Source organism: Heterocephalus glaber, unplaced genomic scaffold (assembly GCF_053883595.1).
Source record: "Heterocephalus glaber isolate CG9 unplaced genomic scaffold, H.glaber_assembly_v1.0 deba00001553, whole genome shotgun sequence".
In the NCBI taxonomy this organism is placed as follows: Eukaryota; Metazoa; Chordata; class Mammalia; order Rodentia; family Bathyergidae; genus Heterocephalus; species Heterocephalus glaber.
The window spans coordinates 30,407,974-30,424,160 of NW_028258344.1; the positions used below are offsets into that span (position 1 = coordinate 30,407,974).

Sequence of the window (16,187 nt, forward strand, 5' to 3'; positions counted from 1 at the left end):
GGACCGGCTCCCCTCTCTGCCCTAGGAGCCTGGGATGGCAGTGGGGTAGCTTCCTCCTGGGTGCTGCGACCGGCTCACCCTCTCTGCCCTAGGAGCCTGGGATGGAGGCAGGGAGCTTCCTTCCGAGTGCTGGGACCTGCTGAGCTTCTCTCTTTATTAAATTCATTTATTGGTACATTTTAGGTACATAACACAATTAAATTTCTCTTTGGGAATTGTACCTTTACAAAATGCATCTTGGCTCTTATTTTTTCCCCATTCCTAGCCCTCCCTTCACCCACTCCACCCTTCCCTATTTACAAAGACTTATTTCCATTTTTTCCATTTCTCATCATTTTTCCTTTCCCTTCTTCCCTTTCCCCTGCCCCCCCTCCACTACCCTTAACAATTGGACCTTTTCTTCCTATTTTGCATTATCGATTATTCATTCTAATCATTGGTACATTTTAAGTATACAATAAAATGACATTCATCGTTCGAAATTTGCACCTTTACATAATCTCTCTTGGTTCTTAATTTTCACCCTTGCCCAGCCCTCCCTTCAACCCCCTCCAGTCCTCCCTATTTACAAAGATTTTGTTCCTATTTTTCCATTTTCTCATATTAATCCCATTGCCTTCTATCCTTTCCCCTAGCCCTCCTACTTCCTTCCCCTTTGCCCCTTTTCTTCCTATTTCACATTATCTATTATACATTTTAGTCCTTATTTCCACTTTCAGTTTCTCACACCAGAGAAACTATTCAGTATTTATACATGTGAGTCCTATTTATTTCACTTAAGTGTATTGCCTCATTGTGCATCCACTTAGCTATAAATGTCTCTAATTTCTCATTTTTTATGGCTGAGTAGTACTCCATTTTTTTAAAAAACCACATTTTCTTTATCCAGTCTCCAGTTGATGGGCATTTGGGCTGTTTCCAAGTTGTAGCTATCAGAAACTGTGCTGCTATGAACATGGGTGCACATATATCACTGTGGTATAATTCTTTTAATTCTTTGGGGAAGATCCCCAGCAGTGGAATAGCAAGGTCAAATGGGACTTCCAGTTCTAGTTCTTTGAGGTGTCTCCATACTGATTTCCACAGTGGTTGCACCAGTCTACACTCCCACCAACAGTGGAGCAGGGTTCCTCTTTCTCCACAGCCCTGCCAGCATTTGCTGTTGGTTGACTTCATGACAGCAGCCATTCTTTCTGGAGTAAGGTGGAATCTCAGTGTTGTTTTCATTTGCATCTATCGAATGGCTAGTGATGTTGAACATTTTTTCATGTATTTATTTGCTATTTTTACCTCTTTGTCTGAGAAATGTCTGTTCATTTCAGATAACCATTTTCAGATTAGGTCTTTAAATTTGGGAGGTCTGATCTTTTTAAGTTCTTTGTAGATTCGAGATAGTAGACCTTTGTCTGAGGAAAAGCAGGTGAAGATTTTTTTCCACATTGTGGGTTGTCTCTTCACACTGCTAGTGGTTTCTCTTCCTGTGCATATGCTTTTTAATAAGAAGAGATCCCATTTGTTGATTGTTTGTGCTAGTTCATGGGCAATTGAGGTTTTGTTCATAAAATCTTTTCCTACACCGATGTCTTCAAGGGTTCTACCTAACCTCTGTTCCAACTGGTTCAGAGTTTCTATTTTAATATTTAGATCTTTAATCCATTTTGATTTTAGATTAGTACATGGAGAGAGATATAGGTCTAGTTTTAATCTTTGGCAAGTTGATGCTCAATTTCTCCAGCACCATTTATTAAAGAGGCTGTCTTTCCTCCAGTGAAGGTGTTTGGCTCCTTTGTTGAAGATGAGATGGCTGAGTGTGTCTGGAGTTGTTTCTGCATCTTCTACTCTGTTCCACTGGTCCTCAAGTCTATTTCTTTGCCAGTACCATGCTGTTTTTATCACAGTAGCTTTGTAGTATAGTTTCAGGTTGGGGATTGTGATACCCCCTGCCATGTCTCTGTTACTTAGAATTGCTTTTGCTATTCTGGGTCTCTTCTTGCTCCAAATAAATTTTTGGATTGTTTTCTCGAGGCCTATGAAGTATGCTGCTGGGATCTCAATTGGAATTGCATTCAATCTATATAGCAGTTTTGGAAGTATGGGCATTTTCATTATATTAATCCTTCCTACCCAGGAGCAGGGGATGTCTGTCCATTTTGTGATATCATCTTCAATCTCTCTTTTCAGAGTGCCATAGTTTTCAGAGAAGAGGTCTTTGATTTCTTTTGTTAGGTTGATTTCTAGGTATTTCAGTTTTTTGGATGCTATTGTGAAAAGAACTTTTTGCCCTATTTCTCTCTCAGTGAGTCTGTCATTCATGTAGAGGAAAGCCATTGATTTTTGTGTGTTGACCTTGTAACCAGCTACTTGACTGAATTTGGTTATTAAGTCTAGAAGACTTTTGGTGTTCTTGGGGTGTTCTATATAGAGTATCATGTCATCTGCAAATAATGACAATTTGACTTCTTCATTTCCTATCTTTATTCCTTTTATTTCTTTTTCTTATCTAATTGCCATGGCTAATATTTCTAGAACTATATTGAACAAAAGTGGTGATAATGGACATCCTTGTCTTGTTCCTGATTTTAGTGTGAAGGATTTGAGTTTTTGACCATTTAGTATGATATTGGCTGTTGGTTTTTCATAGATGGCTTCTATCAGTTTGAGGTAGAGACCATCTATTCCAATTTTTTGTAGGTTTTTTATCATAAATGCATATTGGATTTTGTCAAATGTTTTTTCTGCGTCTATGGAGATAATCATATATTTTTTGTCCTTGGCTCTATGGATATAGTGTATTACATTGATTGCTTTGCATATGTTGAACCATCCCTGCATCCCTGGGATGAATCCCACTTGGTCAGGGTGTATGATCTTCTTGATGATCTTCTGCATTCTGTTTGCCAGTATCTTATTAAGGATTTTTGCATCTATGTTCATTAGTGAGATTGGCCTATAGTTCTCATTTTTGTTTGGGTCTTTCTCTGCTTTGGGGATCAAGATGATGCTAGCTTCTAGGAATGAATTTGGGAGCATTGCTTCCCTTTCAATTTCATTGAAGAGTTTAAACAGTAGTGGCAGTAGTTCCTCTCTAAATGCCTTGTAGAATTGCGGAGTGAAGCCATCCGGGTCCGGGCTTTTCTTAGTTGATAAGTTTTTAATTCCATTTTCAATTTCATTGGTTGATATTGGTTTGTTCAGAATTTTTAGGTCTTCTTCGTTCAACTTTGGTAATTCATATGTATCTAGGAATTTGTCCATTTCTTCTGTGTTTTCCATCTTATTGGCATATACGTTCTGGAAGTAGGTATTGATGATCCCCTGGATTTTTGCTTGGTCTGTTGTAACTTCACCCTTTTCATTCCTAATTGCATAGATTTGGGTCTTTTCTTTCCTTTTTCTGACAAGGTTGGCTAAGGGTTTAGGAATTTTGTTGATTCTTTCGAAGAACCAACTCTTGGCTTCATTGATTTTTTGTATTGTTCTCTTACTCTTCATTGCATTGATTTCTCCTCTGATCTTTATAATTTTCCCCCTTGTGTGAGCTTTGGGGTTGTTCTGCTCTTCTTTTTCTAGAAGCTTGAGGTTCAGCATCAGGTTGTTTAATTGGGATCCTTCTGTTTTCCTAATATGCATACTCACCGCTATGAATTTCCCTCATGAGACTGCTTTCATTGTGTCCCATAGATTCCAATATGTTGTATTGTCATTGTCATTTAATTGAAGGAACTGTCTGATTTCTTCTTTAATTTCCTCTGTGACCCATTGGTTATTCAGAAGTGTGTTGTTCAATTTCCACATGTTTATGAAATTTTTTGAGTTTCTTTTGCTATCGATCTCCAATTTCATCCCACTATGGTCTGATAATATACCGGGGATAACTTCAGTTCCTTTGCACTTACTTAAACATGTTCTATGTGTGAATATGTGGTCTATTTTGGAGAATGGCCCTTGTGCAGCTGAGAAGAATGTGTATTCTGATTTTGTGGGGTGGAAGACTCTGTAAACATCTGTTAAGTTCATTTGTTCAAGAGTTTGATTGAGTTCTAGTATTTCATTACTTATTTTTAGTCTAGTTAATCTATCTATTTGTGACAGTGGGGTGTTGAATTCCCCCACTACAATTGTATTAGTGCATATATGACTTTTCATGTCCATTAGTATTTGTTTTATATAGTTGGGTCCACTAGTGTTTGGTGCATAAATATTTATGATTGTCATCTCTTCCTCTTGGATTGTTCCCTTTACAAGGATGTAGTGTCCTTCTTCATCTCTCTTAATCAGTGTTGGTTTTAAATCTACTTGATCTGCAAAGAGGATAGCTACTCCTGCTTTTATTCAGGTTCCTGTCACATGGAGTATTGTTTTGTACCCTTTAACTTTCAGTCTGTGAGTTTCCTTTTGAATTAAGTGTGTTTTTTGTATGCAGCATATTGTTGGATTTTGCTTCTTGACCCATTCTGCCAGTCTATTTCTTTTGATTGGTGAGTTGAGACCTTTAACATTGATGGTTAAAACTGAAACGTTTTGACTTGTCATTGCCATGACTTTTTCTTTTTGTTGCGTTATCCCTCTTTACATTTAATTTCTTGTCATGCCAGGTGGGTTCATTCTGCTTTGCTTCCTGGGGTCGTGATCCTCAATGTCTGTTCCTAGGATATTGTGTAAAATTCTTTGGAGTGCTGGTTTAGTATTCACGAAGTTCCTAAGGTGCTCTTTGTCATGCAAGTATCTTATTTCTCCATCAATTTTGAAAAATAGTTTTGCAGGGTACATCAATCTGGGTTGGAGGCTGTTTTCTTTTAGGGCTTGGAATATGTCACTCCAAGCTCTTCTTGCCTTGATGGTTTGTGTTGAGAAGTCTGCTGTGATTCTGATGGGCTATCCTTTGTATGTGATTTGTTTCTTTTCTCTAACTGCTTGTAGAACTTTGTTTTTCTGTTGTGTTTCTGGAATCTTAACCATTATATGCTTATGTGTAGATTTTTTGTGATCAAGGCTATTTGGAGTCCTATATGCCTCACTTATCTGTATGTCAAGCTCTTTTCCCCTGCTTGGGAAGTTTCTGCCATTATTTCTGTGAAGAGTTTTTTTATGTCATCTGCACTCTCTCCTGTTTCTTCATTAACTCCCATCAGTCTTATGTTATTCTTCTTTGCATCATCTAGGAGCTGTTGGGTTGATTTCTCATGTTGCCTTGTAATTTGGAAGCAATTTTTCTTTTCCTGGTCATTAATTTCAGTCTTATCTTCTATTTCTGAAATTCTGTCCTCACACTGGCTCATTCTGCTGTGTAGACTTTCAATGGAGTTTTTCATGTCCTGGAAATCTATTTGCATCTCTTTTATGGATTCCATTTGTTTCCTATGTTGGGATTCTATCATGTTCCTCCTCTCTAGATGTATTAATCATGTCTTGCACTGGGGGCACAATTTCTCCTGTTATCTGAGAAATTATTTCTGATTTCATTTTTTCCAGATCCCCTTTTGTTGCCAGTTCAGTGGGTCCAGGTGGTTGAGTATTAGATTGTTCCTTCTCATTTCCCTTTGGGGTTGCTGTAGGTGATCTGGAAGTCTGGTTTTGAGACTTATTTATGTGTTTTCTCATTTCAACTGGATGGGAGAGCTGTTAGCACCTGCAGGGATCACCTCCTCTGAGCTGAGAGAGGTGGCCCCGGGGCAGGGAGCAGTGGTAGGGATGGTGGCCCAAAGCCCTTTCCTGTGGGCTGGGAGCAGTGGGAGGGGTGGTGGCTCAAAGCCCCTTCTTCTGGACCAGGAGCAGTGGGATGGTGGGTCAGAAGCCCATACCTCTGGGCCAGGAGCGGCGGGACTCAGTACAGTGGTCTGGTGGTCCAGTGTCCTCTGAGTCTTTGTAGTGTGGAACCAGATGGCTGTACAGAGGAGCGGTGGGGGAGGTCCACTTGATTGTTGCCAGGGCGCGGGCTGATTCGGAGTGTTCTGCTTTATTAGCGACCTCGGTAGGGCATGAGGAGACCTGCCTGTCTACAGTGGGCTGATTAGGTGTGTTTCGTGCCACTTGCGACCTCAGTAGGACCTGTGGTGTGTAATCTTTTTTGAGGTGCTGTTGAATTTAATTTGCTAGTATCACGTGGAAAATTTTTACATCTTTGTGAATCAGAAATATCAGTTTGTTGTTTACTTTTTTTCCCTATGTTCTTTTCAGGTTTTTGTTTTAAATTAATACTGGCTTCATATAATGAGTTTAGAAAGGAATTCTTCTTTTTCAGTACTTTGGTATAATTTTGGAAGAACTGGCATAATTTCTTTCTTACAGGTTTGGTAAAATTAAACATGAAGCTATCTAGTTCTACTCAGGGTTTGCTTTGTTCAGATAATTTTTATTATTGATTCAATCTTATTACTTGTTTTTGGCCTGTTCAAGTTTTTATGTCCTTATGATACAATTTTGGTAGGTTAAATCTATACAAGAAATTATCTAATTCTTCAGTGCATTGGGATATGGCTGTTCATAGTAGTCCTTAATTATTTTTTACCTATCTATGTTAATAGCTATAGTGTCTCCTGTTTCATATTTGATTTTATTTGGTTCATTTCTCAGTTTACTTTGCAAGACTAAATAAAGACTAGCAAATTTTATTTTTCAAAATTAAAACTTTTCATTTTTGATCCTTTCTATTGTTTTTTAGGTCTCTATTCCACTTATTCTCTGATCTTTTATAACCTTTCTTTCTACTAATTTTGTTTGTTTTAAAATTTTTCTTCTTTGGTTTCTTGAGTTGCATCATTAGGTTACTTCAAAAAATTTTTTTTCATGAAAGCTCTTATTATTACTGCCATGGTTTTACACTCTTATTGTCCTTAGTAAGACCTGATTACAAAAAAAGAAAGGAAGAACTTTTTACTATAAAATTTCTTCTAATACTATAGTTTTTGGTATGCTGTTTTCATTTTCTTTTTAAAAAAATTAATTTTATTAGTACATTTTAAGTATGCAATATAATGACATTCATAGTTGGAAATTTGCACCTTTACATAATCTCTCTTGGGTCTTATTTTTTCCCCATTCCCCTGCCCTCCTTTCAACCCCTCCATCCCTCCCTATTTACATAGACTTTGTTTCCATTTTTTATTTTCTCATGTTAATTCCATTCCCTTCATTCCTTTGCCCTACCCCTTCCACTTCCCTGTCCTCTTTGCCCATTTTATTCCTATTTCACATCATCTATGATATCTTTTAGTCCTTATTTACACTTTCAGTTTCTCACACTGGAGAAACTATTCAGTATTTACACATATGTGTCCTATTTATTTCACTTAAGACTATCACTTCAATGTGTATCCATTTAGCTATAAATGTCTCTAATTTCTCAATTAATGGCTCAGTAGTACTCCATTTTATAAAAAGCACCTCCCCCCAAGCACTCAGGAGCTGAGCCACTTGGGCACCAGCAGAACACACCTCCCTGTCCCCATTGAAATGAGAAGACATGTAAACAAGTCTCAAAACCATATTTATTGATCACCTAAAGCAACTCCAAAGGGAAATGAGATGGAACAATCTGATATTCACCAACCTGGACTCCCTGAACTGCTAACAGAAGAGGATTTGGAAAATATGAAATCAGAAATAATTTCTCAGATAACAGCAGAGATTGTGCCCATAGTGCAAGACATGATTAATAAATCTAGAATGGACACAGATCAAAAACTAGAGGAGCTAAGGAACATGATGGAATCCCAAAATAGGAAACAAATGGAATCTATAAATCAGATGTAAACAGATTTCTAGGATATTAGAAACTCCATTGAAAGTTTACAGAGCAGAATGAGCCAATGTGAGGACAGAATTTCAGATATAGAAGATAAAATTGCAATTAGTGACCAGGAAAAGAAAAATTTCCTTAGAATTATGAGGGATCATGAGAAATCAATCCAGCAGCTGCTAGACAACATAAAGAAGAATAATATGAGACTGATCAGAGCCAATGAAGAAACATGAGAGTGCAGATGATATAAAAAAACTGTTCACAGAAGTGATGGCAGAAAACTTCCCAAGCAGGGGAAAAAAATTTGACATACAGATAAGTGAGGCATATAGGACTCCAACTAGCCTTGATCCAAAAAAATCTACACATACGCATATAATTGTTAAGATCCCAGAAACTCAACAGTAGAACAAAGTTCTACAAATAGGTAGAGAAAAGAAACAAATCACATACAAAGGGCCTATCACAATCACAGCAGACTTCTCAATGCAAACCCTCAAGGCAAGAAGAGCTTGGAGTGATGTATTTCAAGCCCTAAATGAAAACAGCCTCCAACCCAGACTGATGTACCCTGCAAAACTATCTTTAAAATTGATGGAGAAATAAGATACTTTCATGACAAAGATCACCTTAGGAACTGTGAATACCAACCAGCACTCCAAAAAATGTCAGGCCACATCCTAGGAAAAGACAATGAGGATCACAATCCCAGGAAACCCAGAAGAATGAATCCATCAGGAATGACAAGAAATTAAATGCAAAGGGGTGAATCCAACAAAAAGAAAAAGTCATGACAATGATAAGTCAATATATATCAATTATAACAATTAATGTTAATGGTCTCAATTCACCAATCCAAAGAAATAGACTGGCAGAATGGGTCAAGAAGCAAGATCCAACAATATGCTGCATACAAGAAACATATTTAATTCAAAAAGAAACTCATAGACTGAAAGTTGAAGGGTAGAAAACAATACTCCATGTGACAGGAACCCCCCCAAAAGGAGTAGCTATCTTCTTTGCAGATCAAGTGTATTTCAAACCAACACTGATTAAGAGAGATGAAGGACACTACATCCTTGTAAAGGGAACAATCCAAGAGGAAGAGATGACAATCATAAATATATATGCACCAAACACTAGTGTATCCACTTATATAAAACAAATACTAACAGACATGAAAAATCAAATAAGCACTAATGTAATATTAGTGGGGGACATCAGTACCCCACTGTCACAAATAGATCAACTAGACAAAAAAATAAGCAATGAAATACTAGAACTCAATCAAACTCTTGAACAAATGAACTTAACAGATGTTTAAAGAGTGTTCTACCCCACAAAATCAGAATACACATTCTTTTCAGCTGAACATGGATTGTTCTCCAAAATAGACCAAATACTCGCTCATAGAACATGTTTAAGTAAGTGCAAAGGAATTGAAGTTATCCCCTGTATATTATCAAACCATAGTGCGATAAACTTGGAGATCAATAGCAAAAGAAACCGCAAGAATTTCATAAACACATGGAAATGAACAACACACTTTTGAATAACCAATGGGTCACAGACCAAATTAAAGTTGAAATCAGACAGATCCCACAATTAAATGACCATGACAATACAACATATTGGAATCTGCGGGACACAATGAAAGCAGTCTTATGAGGGAAATTCATAGCGGTGAATACTCATATTAGGAAAACAGAGCAAGCCCAATTAAACAACCTGATGCTGAACCTCAAGCTTCTAGAAAAAGAAGAGCAGGACCAACCCAAACTCTTACAAGGGAAGAAATTATAAAGATCAGAGGAGTAATCAATACAATGGAGACTAAGAGAATGATACAAAAAATTAATGATGCCAAGATTTGATTCTTCAAAAGAATAAATAAAATTGAGAAACCCGTAGCTAATCTTATCAGAAAAAGGAAAGAGAAGGCCCAAATCCTTGCAATTAGGAATGAAAAGGATGAAATTACAATGGACCCAGCAGAAATCCAGAGGATCATCAATACTTGCTTCTAGAACCTGTACGCCAATAAGATGGAAAACACAGAGGAAATGCACAGATTCCTAGATTTGTATGAATTACCAAAGTTGAACGAAGAAGACCTAAAAATTCTAAACAACACAATATCAATCAATGAAATTGAAAACATAATTAAAAACTCACCAACTAAGAAAAGCCTGGGTCCTGATGGCTTCACTGCCGAATTCTACAAGACATTTAGAGAGGAACTACTGCCACTACTGTTTAAACTCTTCAATGAAATTGAAAGGAAAGCAATACTTCCAAATCCCTTCCTGGAAGCAAGCATCACCTTGATTCCCAAAGCAGAGAAAGACCCACCCAAAAAAGAGAACTATAGGCCAATCTCACTAATGCACATAGATGCAAAAATCCTTAATAAGATACTGGCAAATAGAATGCAGAAGATCATCAAGAAGATCATACACCCTGACCAAGTGGGATTCATCTCAGGGATGCAGGGATGGTTCAACACATGCAAATCAATAAATGTAATATATTTTCTTCATATTTTCAAAAATGTAATTTCTCTTGATTTCATTAACTCATTATTCATTTAAATAAATGTTGTTTAATATCTCTATGTTTCTACAATTTCTAAAGTTCCTCTTGTTGATATCTAATTTTATTCCACCACAGTCAGAGAAAACAAAAGCTATAATTTTATTTAAAAAAAAATATTTTTGGCCTGATATCTGGCCTATCATGGAAATTGTTCCATATACTTTTCAGAAGAATGTTCCATGCATTTATCATAAGTGTTCTATGTACTTATCAGAAGAAGCTGTTGGATTAGTCATTCTGTACATGTTGGTTAGGTCCTTGTGGTCTACATAGTACATTCCAACTCAGATTTTTTTTTTTCTAGAAGTGCTGTTCATTGATAAAAGTTACATGTGAAGGTCACTTTCATTATAGTACACACTATTTCTTCTTTTGGTCTAACAGTGTTACTTTACAATAATTGGGTGCTCCAGCATGGAGCCCATATGTATTTCTCTTCTCTTTTAGAGTATAGATCCATCTGGATAATGCTCAAGCTGAGTTTCAAGGCTCTCTCCTATATTTTCTCTTGACAATTTCAAAGTTTCTTGTCCTATACATATATTTTTTCATCCATTTTGACTTAATTTCAGTACAGTGTGAGAGTTGGGGATCTAGCTTCAATATTCTGCATGTAGATATCCAGTTTTACCAGCACTATTTATTAAAGAAGCTTTCATTTTTCAGTCTATTTTTGAACCCTTCATCAAAACTCAGATTACTATAGTTTCATAGGTTTTTTTTGATGTCTTCTGTTCGATTCCACTGGTTTATATGTCTGTATTGTGCCAGTATCCTGTTTTTGTTTCTTTTTTTATACCACGTCTTTATATCGTAATTTGAAATTGAGAGTCTTATGGCTCTAACAAAGCTATCTTGCTTAGAACTACTTTGCTATTCTAGATCTTTTGTGTTTCGATGTGGATTTTAATATGTTTTTTCTAATTCTGTGAGGAATGATGTTGGTATTGAAATAGCCATTTCATTGAATGTGTAGGTCTCTTTTGGTAATATCAACATTTTAACATATTAAATCTTCCCATCCAGGAACAAGGCAGGGGGTCTTTCTATTTTCTAATATCTTATCCAATTTCCTTCTTCAGTGCTCCATAGAGGTCTTTGTTATAGAGGCCTTTTATCTCTTTGGTTAGGTTCATTCCAAGGTTTTTTGAAGCTATTGAGAATGATATTTATTTCCTGATTTTTTTTTCTCTGCAGGTTCATTATTGCTGTATAGGAAAGCTGTGTGTGTGTGTATGTGTCTGTGAGTGTGTGTGTGTGTGTGTGTGTATGTATGCTGATTTTATATCTTATTACCTTGCTTAATATGTCTATCAGGTCTAAAAGTCTTCTGGTGGAGTTTTTTTTTTTTTTGTCTTCCACCTAAAGGATCAAGTCTACTGCTTACAGGGTTGATTTAAGTGCTTCCTTTCATATTTGTATCTCTCATTTCTTTCTCTTCTCTAATTGATTTGCCTAAAATTTCAAGTACTATAATGAACTGGAGTGGTGAGAATGGACATACTGGTCTAATTTTTGATCTAACGATGAAACCTTTTCGTTTTTTTTTCAATTCAGCATGGTTTTGGCAATGAGTTTGTCATGAGTAGCTCTTATTGTTATGTGGAAGATCCTTCTATACCTATTATCTTCAAGATTTTTGTCACTAAAGGAGATTGATTTTTGTTGAAGGCTTTTGTGCATCTGCTCAAATGATCCTGTGATTTTATCTTTCATTCTGTTTATTTGGTGTATAAAATTTGATATTTGTATGTTGAACAATCCTTGCTTTGCTGAGATGAAATCAGCTTCATGAACATGTATGAATTTTTAAAAATGAAGATGAATATTTGTTTCTTATTGTGCTGCAAAGCTGCTGTTTCTCTGTATAAAAACAGCACCAACAAATTAAGTATATTTTAAATTTAAGATAGTACCATTCTTCATCTGAGACTGTACAACTAACACTTTCCTCCACTCCTCCTTATTTCCAAGGGGAAGATTATTTAAACATTTTGACCCAGATCAATGGGTCATGCAATAGGCAAGTTACAATGAGGCTTACAATAATAGTTATCCTCACATTACTTAACTACTATAGCTGCTTTTATGACAGATAATTTCATAAATTCTGAATGTTCAGAACCTGCAGCCTAGTCTAAAATCATAAGGTACAAAAAGAAGCATATTGTGTTTATCTACAATCATTAGAAAATTAAGGGGTATTTTCTTCTAATAGCAGTGTTGAAAGTAATTCATTTTCCATGATTATTGCTAAAAGTTTTATCTTAACTCTGCTCTCTACTAATTTAAGACAACTGTGATGAAGTAAGTTATATCATAATTTCTTCATTAATTTGTTATGTCTCCTGATATAGAAGAGAGTTCACTGGCAGTTTTCACAGTGTCCAAAGCACTCTTCAAATTTTTGTCCCAACTTTAGGCAGATTATAGTAAACAATAGCTCCCAAAGTTTCCTGTGCAAAATTGCTGATTGGCACTCTTCAAATACCATTCTTGTTATTCTGTAATACTTCTCTGTGAATTTATGACAGAGCACATTGGGCCCAGTATGTGGCAGCCTAGTGTGGTTACCTTCAGCTGCCAGATCACACCCAGCAGGATACAGGTAGGGTAGGGGTGTGCTGAAGGTATATACAGGCTGGATGTCTCGCTGCTATCACCTGGCCACTTTCAGTACCATGTTTGTGGAGATACCAAGGGTTGGTGCCCCATGCCTTGGCCACTAGCCAAGGGCACCACCAGGTTTGGGCTTATGGTATATGATCTTTTTTTAAAAAAAAAATTTTATTTTTATTTTTTTGGTATATGATCTTTTAAACTGTGATGTTAAATTCTCTTTCAAGGATCTTATTGAGAATTTTTACACCTATATACATTAAGGATATTGGTCAGTAGTTTATTTGTTGAGTTTTTATCTGGTTTTGGTGTTAGGGTAATTTTAGCTTTATAGAATGTATTTAAAAACATTACTTTCAATTTAATGGAAAGTTTATGGAATATATGGGCCAAATTTTCCATTGCTGGGACACAATACTCAGTGTCCATGACTTAAGGGAGAAAATGGTTTGTTTTGGCATAAGGTTTTAGAGGACTTGGTCTGTACTTAGCTGGTTTCATTGCAGGATCATTAGGTGGAAAGGCATGGGAGAGGAAAGATGCTTAATTGATGGTAGGTAGGAAGCAGAGCAGAGAAATACTTCCAGAGAAGAACAGGCAAGGGACAGATATAGAAGAACCCAAGTTTATGCTTCCATGACCCACCTTGACATACCAGGAAGTCTGCTTTACTATTCACCATTGTGACTTCTAAGTCAATCAAGTTGACAATTCAGCTTAAATGTCATATTCCACTCTTTGTCATGTCAACACACAAATATCTTCTTAAACCATACTACTCTCCAAATAAACTCAAGGTCTTATTTCTGACTAACATGCTACAACTATCCAGACACAACCAAAGAACAATAATCAGTTTCCCAAAGGCTGACTAGTACTGGCATTGTTAAAAATCTAAGTCAAAATCTCTCAGATTCAAGGAAAGAAAGTTACATAATCTCAAGGTATGTACAGTGGCAGATGGTAAATATTCCCATACCAAAATGGAGGAGTAGGAGAAGAAAATGGAATTGAACTTATGCAAATCTGAAACACATCAGGACAAAGGATAAATCCTATAGCTTTATGTCCATCATCCTGTGCACATGATGGTGAGGTGTGAGTTCCAAAGAGCTTGGGCAGCCCACCTCTATGATCTTTCTGGTGGTAGCTCACACAGTCCTCTCTCATGGTCTGTCTCCACTTCTTGCCTGTGGCTTTTCTTATAAGATGTTCTACATTTCTATCATCTCCAACTTCTTAGAGTATCTACTGCACCTTTAGCTTCATCCCCATACACCCACCTCTCAGTTGCTCATTGCCTGGAAGACCAGGCCATTTGTCGAAATCAGGGTGAATGCTTTGTGACCCAACATGTCTTGCATTTCAAATGCCTGAACAACATCAGCTAGGTGATGTAGACTTCTGACAGCTTGAATAGTAGCCAGTCCCTCTTAGACCATGACTGAAGTGGGTTCTGAGCCCTTGATGAATGAGCACAATGAAATAAATCCTGGGAAACCAATTCATGAGCATGCCCTTCTCCAGCAGGGGGGCCAATAGACTCACCTCTTAAATGAAATGTGTACACTTTTGCACCTTTGATCCCACAATGGATGGAGTCTTACTGATTTCTGAGATGCCCTCAAGACATCTCTATTCTTGTATCTGTATATAGTACTTTGTTTTTTAATGAGGCCAGTCTCTGCAGCAAAATCATCTCCTTTGGTCTGAACTTTACTCTTGAGTCCTTTTGAACCATGATTTAAGTTTTTGAAACACTTCTACTGTGCTTTCTGCTCACAATACTCATTACAAATCTGGATAAAAGCAGTGAGCAGTACTCATGCTACAGCCTGAATGTTGAACTGCCTGGAAATTTTCCTCATCAGATACATTATTCCACTGCCCTTAACCTCAGTCTCCTGCAAACTTTCAGGATGTGGACAAAATGTAAACAATTTTTTGGCAGACTGTAGCACACATGATCTTTATTCCAATTGCCAGTGTAGCCCTCATTCTCAAATAAAACCACCTGAACCTGGATTTTTTGTCCACCTTTCTATCAGCATCCCGAGCTTCTGAGCCCTGATGAAAAATCCTCCATTAGACTCTTCTTACAACATTCTAGGACTTCTCTAGCACACATTTTCAAACCTTTCCAAACTCTTCCTGCAAACCAGTTCCAAAGGCTTTAAACCATATGATTAGGTACAGTCACAACAATGACTCCATTCCCAGTACTAATTTTTTGTATTAATCAGCTTTAGTATCACTGGGACATAATAGTTGATGTCCACAATTAAAGGGAGAAAATAGTACATTTTGTTTCATAGTTGTAGAGGATTCAGTCCGTAATTCCTCCATGGTAAGAATGTCATGGTAGAAGGCTTGGCAGAGCAAAGGTATTTAGTTGATGGTGGCTAAGAAGCAAAGCAGGGGAATGGCATCAGAGAAAAAGGAATGAGGAACCATATACAGACCCCAAGTTCATGAATTCTTGACTTACTCAAACACACCTAGAAGTCTGCTTTACTAATCCTGTAGGTGACTCCCAAGCCAATAAAGTTGACTTTTAAACTTAATTGTCATAAGATGAATTGATGTTAATTCTTTTTTAAAGGTCTGTTAAAATTTAGTGATAAGTTTATTGGGCCCCGAGCCTTTCTTAATTTGGAGAGTTTTATTATTATTTTAATCTCATTGCTTTTTAATGATCTGTTTAGATGTTTTTACATCTTCTTGGCTCAGTTTTGATAGGTCATATATGTCTAGAAATGTATCCATTTCTTCTAGATTTTCCAATTTATTGGAGTGTTTTTTTCAAGTAGTTTCTAATAATCTCCCAGACTTCCATGGTGTTGGTTGTATTTTCCATGTTTTCATTTCTAATTTAGTAACTTACATCTTCTCTGTCTTTTTAAATCTTTGGTTAAGGTTTTATAAATCTTGTTTATCATTTCAAAGAATCAACTTTCTGATTAATTGATCCTTTATATTGCTTTTTTATCTGTATTTAATTAACTTTCACTACTCTGCTCTTTATTATTTCTTTCCTTCTCTTGGACTTGTATTTGATTTACTTCTTTTTTTATGACCTTGAAATACAGTAGTAGGTTATTTGGATTATTCTGTTTTTCTAATACAGGCACTCATAGCTATAAACATCTCTTTTAGAACTTCTTTTATTGGGTCCTGCAAATTCTGATATGCTGCACTTCCATTATTATATGTGTTTTGTAGCTTTTGTGGT

General features: G+C 36.6%; 1 protein-coding gene across 1 annotated transcript in view; it reads left to right on the forward strand.

The window, feature by feature from the left end:
* The window catches only part of Cnbd1 (cyclic nucleotide binding domain containing 1), a 482,897-nt gene that overhangs the window by 133,577 nt on the left and 333,133 nt on the right, over nt 1-16,187 (forward strand).